General features: G+C 41.1%; 1 long non-coding RNA gene across 2 annotated transcripts in view; it reads right to left on the bottom strand.

The window, feature by feature from the left end:
• Positions 1–6,212: 6,212 nt before the first annotated feature.
• The window catches only part of LOC142599415 (uncharacterized), a 37,535-nt gene continuing 31,637 nt past the window's right edge, over positions 6,213–12,110 (bottom strand). Inside the window, exons 4-5 of one of the 2 annotated variants that reach the window (XR_012832968.1) lie at positions 11,522–11,643; positions 6,213–11,398 (exon numbers count right to left, since the gene is read on the bottom strand). This is a non-coding gene — a long non-coding RNA (uncharacterized LOC142599415). Of the gene's footprint in view, positions 11,644–12,110 lie in introns of both variants that reach the window. The other variant, XR_012832967.1, reaches the window with a different exon arrangement.

Raw genomic sequence — 12,110 nt, 5'->3', positions numbered from 1 at the left:
TGCTTATACAAATTAAAGAATGAAAGAAGGAATAGGACCAAGAAGAAACATAAACAAAGCATAGACTGAAAGCATCAGAGCAGTGTCCACTTGGCTTATCTCATGTATACAGGCATTTTATTGTTCACGAAGGTGTTAACTGGCACGCATCCTAGTTTCCTATTTATCTGGCAGAAAAGACACTGCACAGATAGACGAAAGCAGATGAACTGGTTAAAAAATTTCCTTTCCTTCCCTTCTTCTCTCCAGTTCCTCTGCTGAAGGGATGGTGAGCCGCAAACATACGTAGTAACGCATTCTCCAGTCCAGCGACAACACCAGCATATTAATTGAACCAAATGCTGCGAGTAGCTTTCCCAAATTTATATCTGGTGGTGATGTCAACGAAAGGGAATAAGAATTAGTAGAAGTCTTTGGGGTTTGTCTGCCTGGTAATGGATAAAAGAGAAATGAAAATCTCCTACAAAATGGAAATCAGAAACAGCTCTGCTGGGGAATACAAACACAGCTTTGAAATCTTTCTTTCTTTTGCTTTCAATAGTTGTGAACATAAATCACAACAGCCAAGCCAGGGGAAATATTAATCCTGCCACCAGGATCTGTCTCTAACTCTCTTCCTCGCCAGTTTGAGTAGGTGGTGTTGGAGTTACCCCAAGTGCTGATCCCATCATTGCTTAGACTGTTAATGAGCTTTCTCCACAAGAAAACATTTTCCTTTGTCTCAGAGACAGTTCTGAGGGCAATGCTCACCTCTGCGTCTGCACAAATAATATCTTTGTAATGTTTGGGCTCAGGTCTGTTAACGGAGGAGAGGAAAGAGGTACACTGTGAGGTGATGGTGTCACCCCAAGGTGCTGGCACCATAAGCTGTTGTTACTTGCCAGCTAATCTCCAGTTACAGCTTTCCTTTTCTATACCTCCTTTCCTAAAGGATCTCAAAATACTCTGCCTGAATAAATCAAGACCCTAGCCTCAATATATAATACACTGGTGAATACACTGAAATGTAGAAAAAATAAATGTCATTATCAAGAATACCAGAAAAGTTGTTGCTAAAGCTGGAAATAGAACCACAGGTCCAGACTGCAACTAAATAGATCCCCTCCTTCTCTATTTCATGCTGTTATGGGTAAGGAGTAATACCCAAAGCTCACTGAGTTCTGCTGCTCATATGCATATAGTTAGATCTGTTTACAGGAGCAGGAAAAAGCCGTGAAGCCATCCTTCTCTGCAAAAACATATAAAAATCGTTAATTTTTGTTCTGGCTTGGTTTTTGCTAAAAACTTTGATAAGAAAGAGAAACAAAAAGTTTTTAGAGACTGGAGGAACTCTGGTTCTGCCCAGCATGTTGTTTACCTTGAAACCTAACCAGGAACTTCAGGTTGCACCCCAACTGACACGATCACTACTGAACATTTTAGCAGAAACGTTAGTCTGGTTGGGAGCTTTATGTGCAATACACAACTTTGTTAGTAGTCCTGGGTAAGGATGTGATGACTTCATCTTCCCTAATCCGCCCCCTAAAATGAGGACTGGCTCCAGATTTTTTTCAAGTAGCAATGTTCTTTTCCCAGTTAAAGAAGTATTATGAGGTTTTGTCTGGTGAATAGAGCAAATACAGTTTCTCACTCTTTTTTTTTTTTTTTTTTCCCAGTTTCAGCTTCCAGAAAACACCATAGATGACAGTAAAGCTGCCTTTCAGTAAGACACCAAGACTTCTCTTATTAGGAAGCCCCTAATAAGCACAGACACCTCACTGCTTTTATTTCTGCTCAGAGTCTGTCCAATTCAGCAGTCACTGAATTCAATCTTATCTGTTCAGATGATGGGTTTTGACGAACTGCATAAACCTGTCATTAAGGGGAGGACAGGTTATAGTCACTACTCAGGATGTTACAGCTCTCTTCCTTGTTTATTGCAGATGGGGTAATGTAGCACAAGCAGAGACAGAGAAGATGAAAGTAAGGTTAGTTAAACACTGAGCTACTTTGTGATTAAAAAGAGTGATAGTATCAGGCCAGCAGTTCAAAGGTTCAGTGTAAATATTGTTCATCTCTTTGGCTTTTCAGTTGTGACACTGGTTAGTGGAAAGATACCAAACTCCCATGTAAGACAAACTCTGATTTTACAGAGGAAAGCCACACACATAAAAAGTGGCCTCCCTTCCCTGATACAATAACAATTAAAAATTTAAACCTTTGACCTCTGTAAACATTTTTATTTCTGGTTTCCTTTGCCTATTGCCTGCAGGTGCTTTATGTCTTTCCATGGCCCTTTTACTCCATTTTTCTTATCAGCAATTACTTACACAATAATTCAAATCCAATTTCAATATTGACTACTACATTGTAAGCTCTGTGTCAAATGCTGGCTCTCTAGCATGTTCTGTTTCCATTAAGAACTTAGGAAACATTAAGACTTCGGAAAGGGAAAGGAAAAAATATCTAGCAAGTGATGGCAGAGAGTCAATTATGCTTGTGTTGCAGAGTCCTCTGAGCTCACATTAAACTCATATTGCTCCTGGTACTTAAAAAGGAACATTTCTATTAAAAATTAAAACAGGTAAGGAGTGTCTACAGTGCAAAACATTAATTTTTATTTTTTTTTCTCAATCTGGCAGCAGATCACAGCTTTGTCCATCTGCACAGAGCATGTGTCCCTCCTTGAATGATTTCACCAGCATTTGCTAGGCCAACACTAATTAGCATTCTATGGGACCGGTCTTTACCGGTCTTTGCAGGAAAACCCTGGCTGAATCACGGAGGTCTCTTGGCCCTGGTATTCAGCCAGCTGTGCGGATGGTGCCTGCAGGAGCTGCTCTGCGGATGCTACACGACGGTGCTTTACTTCAAATGTGGGACCAGCTCTTGCCAGGTCAAACTCAGCAGCAAATATGTGATGATACAAGTGCACGGGTGTCACTGGAGTGACATGAGGGACAAATTTTTACTTCTAGGATTCAGCATCACTGCCAGCATGGACTTAACAGGACGGTTAAGTGTCTCCCTGTGTTGTAGGCTCTTGGACGTGGAGGACAGACACTTTGGTCCTGTGTTTATACAGCACCTAGCACAGGCGGATGCTGGCCTCTGGCTGCTACATGGTGCCGCATTTCAAATATTTAAAGTAGCAGATGAACCCCATCACTGACTTTGCCAGTATTGCAGAAAGCTAACCACCGACAATGGTCTACAGCCCATAATTAAAAACCTGGTGGCCTTAATTTCTGCTGTGGGGAGTAGCCAGGGAAAAGATCCACCACATCACCAAATTGTGTCCCTGCTCTGTTCTGTAGCTTTCTTTTGTAACAACAGTACTCCTACCAAACAGAGTTTATTCCGTGAGTTGGTGGGTGTATTCCTGTCTTCTGCTCTTGCAATCATTTTCTGCCTCCCCAGAGGTGCCTTCAAACATACTTCTGCGTGTTTCTGCATGTACACCCCTCCTGGTGAATGCTCTCTAGTGTGGTCTGAGGGATTTCTCAGGTGTTTTCTTCTGATCACTCACATTTTGGTTTAATGTGGGGATTAAAAAAGAAAACTGCTCAGGCAGATGATGACCAATATATGGAAAACAACTCATATTATTCTGTTTAGCAGCATCGATGAAGGTAAGAATGGTATGTCATGGTCTTGTGTGCAGCTGCTTGACATGGCTAGGAAAATAACCTAATATGCTGATATCACTTGTAAGGAGAAATAATTGATTCTGTCAGGTTTTCAAAAAGTGTGCTGCTTTCCTTTCTACCTGGATATTTATTAGTAACTCCCCAGGTTTTTTGTGTGTCACTGATCTCACCTGAAAACACTGGATTCATTGTTCTGAATTTGCAACTAAAATGCACTTATATTGATAATAACATGGAAAAAAATCAATTTGATTGGTCTGAATTTTGTACATGTGTACATCAGATGGCCTGGCTGATATTCTCAGGACACCTCTACTTCCCTAAATTCCTGGACTAATTTCTGCTACCTATGAGCCAAATGCTGCTTTCATTTTTGGAAGTCCTTGTGTGAAAGGCAGCAGAACTCTGCCATCTTTTCGAAGAGATTCTGCATTAAAACTTTATGTGTTCCCAGAAAGCAGTACCTTCCTTCTCATATGAAATTTCAGGTCCTCATGGCATCCCACCATTCCAGGCATTAAGACAGATATACCAATATTGTGAGACCACTGCAAGCACTGGGGTCCTGTAGCTTTCTTGCCATCTGTCCCACTGATGTTTTAAAGACGGTATAACCTATTCACCTGAAGTGAATCTAGGTGCAGCGCCAGCCGAATAAATGTCCAGGGATTTTTTTATTATTATTATTTGAGTAGACAGCCTAATAAGCTGTACTGCACGCTCAGGTTTGTCATGTAAACAATCAGCAAATTTTTACGTTAAAATTATGAAGGAAGCAGTGATAGCAAATGCTAACCCACTTGTCTGTCAGAGATCTCCAGTCTCATCCATCCTTTTTTTCTTTACTGATGACAGACTTGGTGTCTCCACTGTCCCTGGATGCCACTTCCAGTTTACAAGGACAAGGTTGGGGTCTCCTTCAGATACTAAAATTGTGCCTAATTTTGCCAGGAGAGCAGGCTGGACGCCTTGCAGATCTCCTTGCAAAGCAGTCTGCTCTGCCACCCCCTGCAAACCTCCCAGACTCGCTTCCCTGCTGATCCGTTCCTCGTCAGGGGCGGGAGGCTCAGCATCTCGCTGACACCAGAAGCCACAAAGACAGGTCCTGGCGACAGCGACAGCTAGGCAGAAATGAGTGTTTCACAAAGGATAAAAAAAAGCTATTTTATTTAAGAAAATAACCGTTCATAATTGGGCCTCTGTCACTTTAAATTTTAATGGTAATAGTAGTACTGGAACTTTAAATTACAGCTTTCAGTGGCTTCACGCTGAATCTCTCAATTACTCTTCGTAACTCCCTTCGCGGAGCGTGTGCGCCGTGACATTGATATCGCTGTTCACATCACAACTCACACCCAGGGGCCGGGCTGCGAGGTACGCCGTGCACGGATCCTGCCTGGCTCCATCGCCAGCAACCAGGTGGATGTACGGGGAGATGTTGCTTCCAGATCTGGGCAAATACTGGTAGCCTCACACAAAAAAAAAAAAAAAAAAATTGTACATTTCTAGCACTGAGACAATGTCCAGCCCACCTGCTCTCTTTCCATGGGGTGGGCTATGGGGTGCTCCTGCAGCCACAGCTTTTGGTGCAACGGGGGGCAGCTCTGGGAGAGGCAAGGCAACTCTGCTAGTGATTATTGTGATTATTATTGTGGCGGCTGTTGAGGTTGCCATTGCAGAGAGCTGACGGAGCAGCCAGAGGCAAGGCGGCGATAGGTGTCTCGCATTTGGGAAGCAGAGGGAGAGTGGGGAAGGATTTTCTTTCAAAGACAGGAAAACTGTATACAGAGCAACCCAAGAGCATGTGGAAAAAAGAAGGGAGAAAGTTTCAGCTGTGCCACGTTCTGATGTGAATTGAGTCCATATTATGAATTTTTGCTGCTGTTGTGAATGCAGGTCCTGTTTTATTATTTAGCCTGCCATTGCGGTAGGTGCGCATACCTGGTGCCCACCCCCTTCACCAGAAACTCCAGCCTTTAACCTAGAGACAAGCATGAAACTGGCAAGCTAAATGCTCAGTTCAAAAATTATCGCGGTAAAACAGGTTGTGCAAGTAACCAGCTTCAAAAATGCATGGGATTGCTGGTAAGGAAGAAGACAAATTTTGTGCCGGTTGTACCCTACACTGATGGTGGCTAGAAGTGGCTGAGCCTGCAGGTGACAATAAGAGGGTGGGAACGAGAGACCACTTTGTCCTTCCAGTAACCCTGTCCGGATAACTGGAAATCTGCATACGGTAGCTTAAAACCAGCTCAGACAGGGCTCCTATCTATTCCCTCTTCTATCCTGGATGAAAAGCACAAGGATGGAGGTCACATAAACTCACTCTGTTCATGCAGTTCAGAGCTATTTGCATAATCCAAGCTTTCATTTTAAACAAATTAAGTGCCTGGCACTTTATGGTTGTGAAGAAACCTCCCCGAGGTGTGAGTGAAGTATGGAGCCACTGAAAGCAAAGTCCACTGCAGGTCGAGTGGGAAATGGCAGTGCAGAGGAATGAATGCTTCATAACGTAAACACAAGTGCAAGAGACGGGAAATTTTTCACATTTTATTAAATCAGACTTTTACAGTAGTTGTTGAAAGCAAAAAACACTGAATTATATTTAGATAATCGTTCCATAAATAATGTGTGTTTTCACAGCAGTCACAAAGTCTGGAATTTATGTGCTAATTACAGACCCCAAATCATCTCTGCACAGATTTGCAATTAAAACTGAAATATTTTCATATACAATGTGAGCCCTGTATTCATAGCAACAGCTAAGAGACATGCTGGTTACAGTTTGCTCAGTAAATCTGAATATTTTATGTTTGAACACAATTGTTTCACTATTGTTGTCCTTACATTTGGTATTTTAAAAGCTGAAAGAGTTTAAAGCCAAGTGCCACATAGTGGATTGCTATTCCTTTTAGAAAAAAATACTCTCTATATAGTAATGTATACACTGCAACAATCTAAGAGGACAAATGATTATTGAAAGACACACAGAAAGCAAAATTCCTGCGTATGGTTATCTTCTTAATAAATATTGTAAAAACACATACTTTTAAAACCCTGCAGTGACAGCAAAGTGCAGGAAGAATGCAAAATTAGGGAGAACGTTGAATAATTCAGTAGCTTGTTATGTGATTAGATCTGATTGGCCCACACTAAGATGCTGCCCATAAAAATGATTTCCCATGGTAGCATTGGTCTAGGGGTGGGGGGTTTATGATGTCCATAAAATGGGAGAACAAGGCTTACTGGAACTAATAATAACATGGCTGCGCAGAATGATTGATGATCTTTAAAAAGGGCCAGATTGGTTTCATCTTTCTTCAGATTTTATCACTCACTCCTTCTTAGTCACGTGCAATCACTAAGGCCAAGAGAGGTAACAAGTGTTTGATGTATGATACTTGAGCCACTTTTGTCAGAACCGCATTTATTTTAAACTGCTCTTGTATTTGATACTCCCAACATGTAGATGTTCTTTATGTTTATTTTTTCTCCAGCTGATGAGAACAGGCACTCCTGGGGTTGGGTCAAGAGGTAAGCCAAGCTCGTGTTAGAGCAACGGTGCCAAAAATCGCAGTAAAAATTAAACAGATCCTCCTTGCTTGCGCTGGGACCATTTCCATTACTGATTAAATGGATAAAGAGCTGCATGGGGCTGACATCTTCTTGGGAGAACCTCATATCCTTTATTATTTGCAGTATGCGCACACCTTTCAGAATGCTACTTATGCTTCCTGGAATATATTATCTGTTTCAATTCACTCTATCCTTCACAATCTGCAGAGAGCCACAAAAGCTCCTTTTATGTCAGAAGATATTTCAGATGAATAGGGGAAAAAAATACTTAATTTAACCAATTGGGAAAAAAAGGGTCATTTCCACTTCTTTCTGAAAGCTTACACATCTCCTCAAATACGACAAATCAAGCCAGATATCTTAATCATTTGCTGGAAACTTCCTTATCAGTAACTTATTCACAAAGATTGCAGATGTGTGAGCTGAAAAATGTTTGGCAGGGTCCCAAGGGGAAAAGAAAGAGTATTAAAGGGTTGATCAAATAGCAATGTATTGGATTCCTGCTCATTTGGAGAACTTTCCATTATCCCTGTTTGTTCTGGTTGGAAAAATAACAGATAAATCAGCAGGGCATGAGGTTTCTGAGACCCGTCACTGGTGCACGGGCATATGCTTGTATGCACAGGTACGATTGCAAGACCGTACGCGTACCCGTGTCACACCTGCGTGCTTGTGCATGACTATGCACATGGACATGTGAGTCCTCTCACTCGCAATGATTTCGTCTCCTGTAGAGTTTAATGGTTTTCTGTTTTGACAATTTAAACACTGTCTCAACGCTGTTTAACAAAATCAAGAGCGGTTCTTGGCAATTAATTTCTGCCATCAATAGTATTCTCAAACTGGGCAACTCCCCTTGGAACGGGGAGCTGTAACAGCAAAGCCTGTGTGAGTGAAAGAGCAAGACGATTCATTAGACGACTCTGCAGCAGCTAAAAGTGGTGGGGGATGTCAGCCCGTGCTCCTGTGCTTCAATACTAATGAGAGTCATTGCATATTCATAACCCTAAATACAGTCAGCTTCTGATAAAAACTTTTGTCATCGAAGCTTCACAGCAAGAGCAAAGTATTGCACTCCTCATGTCGTGGCACTTCCACCAAGCCAGCGCAAGAGCAAGATTGATTGTTTTGCAACGCAGCCTGACAGGGAACTAAGAGATACTGCCCCAAGGGTCCCGAAACTAAGCTTAGTTTGATTACAAGGCTCCAAGTAATCAAAGAAACAAAAGGGATGGGGGGGGAATGGGGGGGGAAGAATGTTGTTTTGTCTTGTTGGTGGTTTTTGGCCTTGTTTTTTTTTATTATTTTCTAAAGATGAAGGAGGCTTTAAAGATGTAGCTTTCCTTATTGAGTGTTGAGAGTAATTATCTATTAGGCGTTTAAAACAGTTCATATCAATTTTTATCACGGAGGAAGAACGGCAGGCGCTAGCAAACTTGTTCCCATGTTGTAGGAACACTGCTGCATGTCTTAATAGATACAAATCTCTAAAACTGTATGAAGTTTCACGTCAATATGAATAGCAAAGATTAGTGAACTCAACCTGTCAGATATTAAAATCAGTTCTGCCAAGTGTTGCGCTACCCAGAATTCACTTCTTGCAGGTTCCTTTTCATTTTTGTTGTCAGCTCCTTCTTCTTCTCATCATTGTTGCTATTTTTATTATTAGTTTTGAGAAACTACCCATCTACTTTGCTGGCAGTCAAATCCTGTAGGTACACAGCTCTGCTAGCCTTTGACCTTGCAATACCTGTCTGCTGGGGCAGCTGTTAGCATCCCCTGGAGTCAAAGAAGAGAAACGTATGTTTCAGCACCCACTTTGAAAAAGCCTTGAGCATTTTCTCACTCATAATGATGTCTTCAGCTGGAATGCCAGCACATTTCCACATCTTTTTGACAGGCAAGCAGACTATAAAATATACATAAAATTAAATAAAACAGGACATTAACACAAAGGTTTCAAAATCTGATTACAGTGCAGGGTTGGATTTTTATTTTCTTTTCAGCAATTATGAAATCATACATTTTGGGAAAAAAAAAAAAAAGAACTGCACGGCTCAAGAGAAATCATGAAGGATTAAGGATGGGGAGGTTTCTCTAAACTGTTAAATATCTCAGTCATATGTATACAGGCTTTGAAAACAGAGAAATCTTGTAGTTATGATTGATTGAGGTAACTGATTATCCACAGATATTTTAAGTGTTGAGACATTAAATTGTCAGCCATATCAGTTTGATTGCAGTAAAACATGAAAACATTGACTTTTGTCTAGTTAGAGAAATTTATTTTTCCCAGAATGACAATCCTTTAAGTAGAAACCAGGCAGCTTGCCAGCTCTCCATGTCATACATCGAAGTTTGCAAATGCAACCCATATTTTCAAATGTTTTTCAAGGTTCAGTGAATGGTGCATAGGTCTTTGGCAAATAGTCTTGTAATAAACAGAATTCCATATACTGATTCAATCTTCCTTAAGCTAGGTGTAGGCTAGTATTTATTCATTACGAATAAATGAATGGCATAGATGGTGGTTGGCATTCAAGGTGTATACGTAGTCAGAGCTCTTCACTTATGTAAAACATTTCTCTAAAAGAAACAGTAACCCTCCTTGGACTGAAGCTATAGGAACAAGTTTGATTAATATGTTTTACAAGCCTGAAGTAAATGCTCATCATAACTGTCAGCAAGCTGACAGCTTTCAAAAAAGAGCCTTTGTTCCCAGAATGAGTAATTTGTGTGATCTTCTTTAAGATACCACACTCAAAACCTTAGAGGGAGAAGGTGTTACATTCAAGCGAATTCTACTCAAAATGTGATTGCTGTTAAGTCTGCTTTGTAATCCGGATCCTTGATATGCACACAGTATTTGACAGGATAGAGCCTTTTTTTTCTTATTTGTTTTTCTTGCTTGTCAGAACACCTGTGCTTTCTCATTAGGCAGAGGTGTACTCGACGAGTTTTGTACCTACGCATGCGCAAGAGCCGCCGTTACCCAATGCCCTGCATCACTTTTGTGCTTGCTTGTGGTTAATAGGGCATAGAGAATTACAGGATACCTTAAAACTTGCATCTGATTGATTGAAAGTGCAAGGAAGTAGACTGAAAGTTGGAGGACCGCAGAGGGATGATTGACCCGTACCTTGAGAAGCAAAGGGAACAACTATTACCTCTTTCTGGGGTGTTAAATGTTTTCTCCTACCTAGAGTAGTAACACCTCTGCCACAAAGAATTAGGCAGTGGCGCGTTGTGTCTCCAGCGTTAACAAGCAAGTACATGTCAACTGCTGAAAAATAAAACTGAGGTTACCCATTAGCACGGGAAATATTTCCTTCCTGACCTCTTCAGGCAAAAAGGTTACTGTACAGAATGAAGTATTAGGTTTGATTACTTTCAGTTAGCCAAACTTTGCTCTCAGTTGTATAATTTTGAAGCTGGAAAAGAGCATTCGGATTAAATAGTCACATATTTATCTGTTTATATGAGTAGCTACAGTGAACAATAACAATGAACTAATCCAACCCTTTTACAAAATCCAGTCAAAATAGTTGACAGAATGGCACTGAATTCCCATTTGATTTCAACCCAGATGACAGAGGAATTAATCTTAATTTCTCTCCATCCATGTGCCCTCCTGGTTTTGGTCTGTGGGTCTGTGTAGAGCAGAGGAGATGCCCTTTGTCATTCGCCTACTTCCACTCAACTAGTCTTCTCTTTTACAGTCTTTGGGTGCATCCAAGGTGAGTCAGTCTCAGACTGAGGTCTAACCACTTGCTTTGCAATTCAACACACTAAATAAAACCTATGTCCAAGGTGTGTCACCCCAGTGACAAAGGTGTCATTCCCAAAGTGAGGTGAATGAACATGGATGTGCTCCTACACCCAACAAGACGTGGTTAGTATAACAATATGACATTGATGCCTGTATTATTTACAGGTGTGGCGCACACACATAAAGAAAAAAAGAAAAAAACCCACCAAACTTCTTTAATTGCTGGTTGCGTTATTGCTATGGTTTTAAATATGGGATTCCCTGAACACAAGCTAGCTCACAGCTCCTCACAAGCAGATCATAGTTGGGTCCCCACTGGCACTATCGACATCCTTGTGGGCTCTGTAGTCTGCTCACACAGGGCAAGTCAGGAGATTTGTCTGCTTGGGCATGGACAGAGAGACAGGTTGTGTAGTGTGGGACCCTGCAAGGATTTGGCAGAGCAGTCAGGGTTCAATAGCCATCTCGGTTGCCCCAAGAACCTTCCACTGGCCAAATTGGCTTTACAGTCCCTCAAAACAACTTATTGACGATAGCTAGCTCTTACCTTCTCCTTCCCAGTCAGCTGTATGGACACGTCCAGAGTAACACAGCAGAGGCGATTATCCATCCTCACCATTTGCTAGTAGTTTTAACTCACCTTCACGCTGAGGGGAGAGGATCAATGCACTACAAATAATAAAATAATACCCAGGTTAGTCCAAGGTAGGAGTCTATTCCTTCCTACACAGCAATTTATTTCCTTAAACACTCTCTTTAGATCATCCTTATCATAAGATTTTGGAAAATCCAGGGGGTTTTATTCCTTGCTTACTTTTACCTGTTTTGCCCTAATTCATCTCCTGCTTACAGAAGCAATGTTTTGGTCCTTTCAGGTTGTTCTCCTCCAAGTCCTGCATTATCATCTCCTTTAGAAGAACTTAACAGTTTTTCCAGCAGCAAAATGAGTCTCAAATTTTATACCATTTTTTAAAAAGAAACTCAAAACCCTGAAGTCAACAGTATTAGGGCCTTTCAATCACTAAGAAGGGGGATGGGAGGTGTTATATATTATTATTACTATCTTAAAATGACAATGTATATTCCCATCTATACATACTGTACTTAATAATTTTCTGGCTTCAGAATTCTGGAGG

This window comes from Balearica regulorum, chromosome Z (assembly GCF_011004875.1).
Source record: "Balearica regulorum gibbericeps isolate bBalReg1 chromosome Z, bBalReg1.pri, whole genome shotgun sequence".
In the NCBI taxonomy this organism is placed as follows: Eukaryota; Metazoa; Chordata; class Aves; order Gruiformes; family Gruidae; genus Balearica; species Balearica regulorum.
Note: the sequence above shows the minus strand (reverse complement) of the source record. Positions and strands in the feature narration are given on the sequence as shown.